This window comes from Equus asinus, chromosome 14 (genome assembly GCF_041296235.1).
Source record: "Equus asinus isolate D_3611 breed Donkey chromosome 14, EquAss-T2T_v2, whole genome shotgun sequence".
Taxonomy (NCBI): domain Eukaryota; kingdom Metazoa; phylum Chordata; class Mammalia; order Perissodactyla; family Equidae; genus Equus; species Equus asinus.
The window spans coordinates 12,376,894-12,383,826 of NC_091803.1; the positions used below are offsets into that span (position 1 = coordinate 12,376,894).

At 40.4% G+C, this 6,933-nt stretch overlaps 1 non-coding gene across 1 annotated transcript; it reads right to left on the reverse strand.

Moving 5' to 3' along the window:
- Positions 1-748: 748 nt before the first annotated feature.
- On the reverse strand, positions 749-5,350 carry LOC106834863 (uncharacterized). Its single transcript, XR_011494128.1, has 2 exons — positions 5,212-5,350; positions 749-2,661 (listed from the first exon to the last, which is right to left on the reverse strand). It is a non-coding gene; the product is annotated as an uncharacterized protein (transcript).
- Between the last annotated feature and the right edge of the window lie 1,583 nt (positions 5,351-6,933).

Sequence of the window (6,933 nt, forward strand, 5' to 3'; positions counted from 1 at the left end):
TTGTGGTGTGGATGTTCTAAGTACCGATTTGTTGTTTCCCTTTATCCCCACTCCACGTTCTGTTCCCCTTTATCAATAAACTTTGATTGCTTAAACAACCAAGTAGCCTTGGCGGTAACTGTCATTCCTTGCCCTTTGCAGCTGCGAACAACAGACACAATGGCTTGAGACTATGATAGTTTTGTAGGTAGTACCCTGTTACCTGGTTTTGTTGTAGATGCTGTCTATGGATTTCAGTTTTGCTATCCTGGTTGCTCTGTATGTTTTTAAGGAGGGTTTTGGGGAGATGCGTAAGTTATGCAACCATCATCACTATCTTTTCACTTGTGTCCCTTTTTTGAAAGCAAGGGAGACCTTCCAGCAATATCCCAGTAGACTGCCCTACACATCTCATTATCTAGCTAGAATTATAACCCATGGCCATGCTTAAATAAACCCAGGGACGAGGGTGGTGGTAAACCACGATCAGCATCAAGATCCACTTCCTGGAATTAGAACAAAAAGGGAAGAGCACATAGGCACACAGATGGTGAGTAACGAAACCGAACAGGAATGGGGCTACACCTGAAAGGAAGCAGCAAGGCGGCAGCAGGGACAAGGGAACAGATTTGAGTACAAAATGGTGAAGAGTATTATTTTTCAAAATTGACAGTAATTCACAGAAATGTATTTTACATCATTACCCTACACACACACACATTTATGTAACTAAACAAGTTTCAAAAACAATACTATATGGGGGGAAAAAGCTAGTAAATTCCAAATATTTTATTAGTATTTAAATACAATATACCAAAATACGTGTAAAAAAGCACAAAACCAAAATTTCATAAAGACTGTATTTAATGTGATGGGTGTGCTTGCTTGTTCATAAGTTCATTCCAGTCTGGGACACATGAAGATAAGGCCACACGCATGTCAGGTGCACTATTGAGCCTATTTCTTTTCTTTGTTTTCAATCGTGTCAAGATTGAAAATCCTAGTTCACACAAATAGGTAGTTGTGAATGGTAATAATAGCAATATACTCTTTCTACTTAGCAATGGAAAGTCATCTTTGATCTTAATCCAAAATGTTGATAAACTTAACATCTTGTAATAATTCTTCAGTGTGAATGATGAACTGAGGTGCAATAATTCACTCTCTTCTTCGGGCACCAAGTTTAACTCAAGTATTGATTCTGGGGTCTGAAAAGCAAATGGATCTTTCACCCAAATATTTTCCTTCAATGATTGAAATTTTTCTTCTGGAAAATAACGATTAAAGGTTTGAGACAAAGTAGTGAGATGCAATAATATCTCTAATTTTATTTCTTTTAAGCAGTCTTCATTAATGATGTTCTCTTCAATGTGTTGCAACAATGTTGGGAACATATAGTAGCTGGGGCGATTACCTTTAAGTCTCGCTTGCCACAACAATAATGTCTTTTGGAAACCTAGAATATGTTCAAGATATTGAAATATATCATTGTTTTTCCCCTGTAGTTTCAAATTTAATTCATTAAGAACGCCAAAAATATCACTTAAATATGCCAATTTTGTTACCCAAATGTCATCTTCAAAAATAGTTGCCAAATGAGATTGCTTTTCAATGAGAAAAACGTAAATCTCCTTCCTGAGTTCATATACTCTGCTCAGGATTTTTCCTTGAGACAACCAACGGACTTCGGTATGAAACAATAAATGGGTATGGTTAACTCCAATTTCCGAACAAAGTATTTCAAGGAGCCGGCCGTTCAATGAGCTTCCTTTAATAAAATTCACAATTTTCACTGCATTTCTCAATACATCCATTAGACTTGGTGGAATTTCTTTAGATACCAAAGCTTCTCGATGAATAAAACAGTGATTCCAAAGAGCATTGTTATGGGTTGCTTCCAACAATTTTTCAATAACTTTGCTATGTCTTCCAGTCATATTTGCTGCTCCATCACTTGAAATCCCTTTACAATGTTTCCAGTTTAATTTATATTGACCAACAATGCACTTCTCTAATTCAGTAAATAAGTCTAATCCGGTTACATGTGAATTTAAATTTAAACAACACAACAGATCCTCTATAAAATCATCTTGCCACACATATCTGACATAAACCAAGAGTGCTGGGCAACTTGCAATATCAGTGCTCTCATCCAGTTGGATTGCAAAATCTATACCAGACTGTAGCCGTGAAATCAGCATTGCTTCTAAATGTTTTGCAATCGTACAGATTCGGCGAGATATTGTATTATCGCTAAGAGGTATAGTTCTTAATTTATCAGCTGATTTATCATCAAAAATTGTACGTACCATATCCATACATGCTGGGAGAATAATCTTTTCAGCAGCCGTGTGAGCCATTTTCTCTTTTGCCACTCGATATGCAACTAAATATGACGATAATAAGGCTCTCTCATTCATAGTTGTGGAACGACTAAGAAATTGTGATAACTTTATGTTATGTCTTTCCTTTTGAAAATGCTCTTCCTCATCTTCCTCCACCACTTTCACTATCACTATGCCTTCCATCTCCTGTGTAGTCTGGGGACACAAATCTGTAGTATCCTCTGGTTCAGTAGTCATTGTTCAGGTTCAAAGAACCGGCTCACTTGATCCAAAGAGGCTGTGTTTGCAGGGCTGTCCTTTCTGTCCTGGATGTTTTATGAGATCTGTTTTTGCTATCCTGCAGGGTAGAAAAAATTTATGGCAGTATTAAAAAGTAACATTGTATGGCTACGCTGCTAACACCTCATACAAGTGTTCATGAAGACAATTTACTAAATCCAGTGGTGTGACATTGTAAATGATGAACTACTGCCATTTATGTACCTGTGTGCCAGGCACATTTGGTACATGACATACACAGGTCATTTAATACCCATGGAAACCTAATGAAGTACACATTATTATTCCTATCATACAAAAAGTAGAAGCTAAAAAAGATTAAACAATGTGTCTAAAAACATATAGTTCTTGTGGTAGAGCCAGTATTCAAACCTAAGTCTGAAGCCCAGGGTCCTAACCATGCTGCTACACTGCCATCTAGTCACTCTAAAAAGTGATCTGGTCACTGTTAAAAAGTGGTCACCAAAGTAGGGTTTACAAGATGATCCACTAGGACACAGGGGAAAAAATTAGACCTTTATATTTTAAAATTATTGAAATTCATTTAACCTTTCCTGATAGCCGTAACTTCTTTTTGTCCCCATCTTTTAGCATTTATAGTGTCATCATTTGTGTTGCTGCTGTTATCTTTATCTTCCAACTCTTATATTTTTTTGCTCATTTCCTTCAATCTTAGTGATATATCTTCTGAAAATTCCATTCTGTCTCAGGTATTTTGAGGAGATTGAGGAAAATGAATCTTGGTTTTTGACATGTGTCAAAACTTTAAAGGTGGGAGGGAGGAATAAAACATTCCTAGAGGTCTTCACTCACAGTGGCAGAATGAATCAAAACGAAGGGACTCCAAGGAGGTGAAACTCAAAGGTGCAGGGCTGAGGTCAGGAGGCTGACCTGGACAGGCCTGTCTGGAGTGTATTCTTGCTCATATTCTGGGCAAGGAGCAGTAGAAAGACTGGGTTTTACTTTACATTTCTTGAATGATCCCAGCACTCAGTCATCTCCTGCCTTTAGAGTCACTGTCTCCATCACCAGTTTGGTACATAATATTTTGATAGCTTTTACCCTGAAATTTAATTTTTAATGCTTTCATGCCTTATCTTGACTAGATGACTCCTCAGGAATAAAGATTTGCTTTTTGCTTTCATTGTCACCCTTAAGTCACTTAACATAGTTCCTTGCAACCAGTAAACATTTAAAAAATATTTGTTTGCATGAATATAATGTCAACATTTTCTGCCCATTTGTGGAAAGCTCAACAAATTCATTATAGGTCTGGTATTTCAAAACTTGGAATGGAATTTATAAATTAAGAGATTTCACTGTATTGCAACTGTCAGCTTAATTATGAAACATCTGAATAAGAATGGGAAGAATATTAGAGCAGCACTGGTCAAAATACAGAAGTAAATTATGTCCATGGGGAAGTTACTTACGTCTCCCATTACACTGTGTAACCAACCTATTTCTCCAGCAAATAGTAAGGTTTCATTGATCTGCTTCTCCAAAATTTATTTGATTGCATATTATCTGTTTAGCACTGGCCTGTATAAGTGTTTCCTTTGGTCCCCTGCCACTTATCAGCCTCTCAATAATGAAGGTAACTTTCTGTATACTGGTGGCACTGCAGGAAACGCAGATAGGGCATTAGGTTTGACCTAGATGGATTTTTCAATTAAATCAATTCTATCAAAGAATTTCCTAGTTGGAAGGGCCCTTTCACATAACCCAGTTTATTTTACTCAGGACAAATTTGAGACTTGGTGGTGTTTTGTCCAAGCTCATCCTGTTAATCGGTGGCAGACAGAGTGCTTGTAACTGGTTTCCTAATGGCCCAAAGCACTTTCCATTGTGCGGCCACAAAGTCCCTTCCCTACTCACTGCTCCAAGTCAAGCATAGTTGTCTCCCACAACTGAAAAATCCGCCTAGTGTACTAAACCACTCCTTTAAAAGGCCTTCAGAAAGCTCAGAGACTGACAGGAAAAGGGTGAAGTGTATGTAATCTTCTCCCACTGCAACCAAATCACTTCATTCACTAGGCTTCAAACATTCTTTAATCACAACCATTAATGGTGGTGGTTTTGGGGCTGAGCAGATGACATCCAAAAATTTATGAGGCTTAACAAACTTGTCCACTCAAAAAAAAAACAAAAAACAAAAAAAAAAACCCCGTGGAGCTTGCTAACCTCCACAGTCTTCGTCTTAACACCTGGGGGGCCTAGGAAGCCAGAATAAAAGCCCTTACTGGAAGGACAGAAAATGAGGACAAATGGGAAGCAGAGAAATTAGTCTAGGGTCATTCTGTCCGCGACCTCTTGGGGTGAAAACCGAGGACGAGGGGGCCCAGGCGGGGCACGCAAGCGCCTCTTCCCGGTCCCAGAGACATCTCATCTCAGTCCGGAAAACAAAACGTCATTCCCTTCCCGCGTGGATCTAGGACTGTCTCAGCAGGGAGACGCGCATCCTACGGCCTAGGCTGGGACGAAGGACAGGGTCACGGGCGCTCCTCCACCCCGTCCGGGGGCGGTGGTGGCGAGGGGGATCGCGGAACACAGCCGTCACATCCACCTCCATCCCCGCCCATCCTCCCTGGCCGGACCCACGTCTCACCGTGAACCCCGGAGAAGTCTGAGAGTGCCGGGATAGAAAGGGGAGGTGACTCTATGGATCAAAGGCCAGTGGACTTGGACGCAGACCCTGCGATCGCCAGAACCCACAGCCTCACAGAAGCCGGAAGTGCGTCACACCTGTCTTCCGGGCCTGTGCTGTGCTTCGGGGTCCTCTCTAGCAACGCAGGAGGACTTTACGTTCTTGTTCCCCAATCACTGAGTCGGGCTTTGGGGACCTCTTTCCTCGGCTCAGGTTTTCGCCTCCGGGAAAGGGGGGTTAAGCTTCCCTGATACCGTCCCCCTCAGATTCTTCTATTTCTCCTGTTTTTCTTATTGATGGCAGTAATCACAATAATTCTTATTTTCAAACAATAATAATACTTATTGATTGTGTCTGTGACAGAGGAACTGAAACCAAGATGTAGACAGAGAAAGATCAAAGTGAAGTCAAGGATGAAAGGTTTCACAAAACCCAAGTGGCTGCTTCTCTAGGGACCCTGATTATGTATTGGCACTTGAATGGGCAGTATTTTCAAATACTTGATCTATGGGCAAGAGATATTCTTTCCAATACTAAACAGTTATAAGATTCTGAGCTAGGTGAATGTTTCCAGGGAGTTTTCAGAGTAACAATAGTGGAATTACCATAAGTTGAATTTGAGGCATTTTTGCTCTCAAAGTGCTATCACAATAATTACGACTTTTGCCATTACTTTGTGAGTAGTCCAGAAACCTCACCTTCTATAAAACAGTAACTGAGACCTTGAATGACTATGACATGACTCTAAGCTTTGAGACAAGTTTGAGCACAATGCAAGAGCCTACAAAAGGAACAGCCACCTGCTACAGAAGCTACCAATGATAAGGTGATGTTCTGAATAAGCTCACAAGCCCTGAATGTTCCATTCCCTATGAGGGTTGACTGTACTGTGATTGCCGTTGTTTTTCTACTTCCCATACTTCAGTTTGCTCCTTTATCAGTGTCTGGCTTGCTAACCTATGATTCTTGAAGACATCATATTCCCAGAACTTCTTCCTCCAGATACTTCCTTCCATTGTTCCAAGTCATCTCTAAGAGCCATTACATTGTTGTCCATTGTATTTTTCTTTTTTGTCTAAACCAGATTTCTGCTCTCTACCTTACACCATTCCTACATTAAAGTGCCTAAAGGGTCCAGGAAAGTAGGTTATTGCATATAGCTGGCTCGGTATAAGTTTTATATTTATGTAGTGTGTGTGGCAGGGACTGTGGAGGCCCTTATAATAACTCCATTCTTTGCCTACTGATCTCCTGGCACAAGGAACTCAAAATGGCCTGGTGTCATTATCAATTTACACTTTAGTGGGACACTTAATGTACATCCCAGAAGAAATGTTCTTCCTAAGAATCAAGACCATAACCCACCGGACTCTAGGTTTGGAGATAGGAAGCACAAATTCCACAGGTGGGTTCTTGGGGATGATAGCAATAGAGGCCACTCCTGTTTCGACCCCTTGGTTCCTGGGCCTGTGTAGTTTTTCTATTGGAGACACAATACCATACATATGTACATTATTGGTTCAATGCATATATTGCATCCTGGAGGACAGCTCCTCAACTTCACAAGGTGCCGTATCTTATATCAGCAATTTAGCGGAGTCTTCAACATGCCATTCCACAGTTCTTTCAGGCTAGCTGCTTCTGGGTGACGAGTACGCACCATGAATTCTGTGGTTTCAAGCT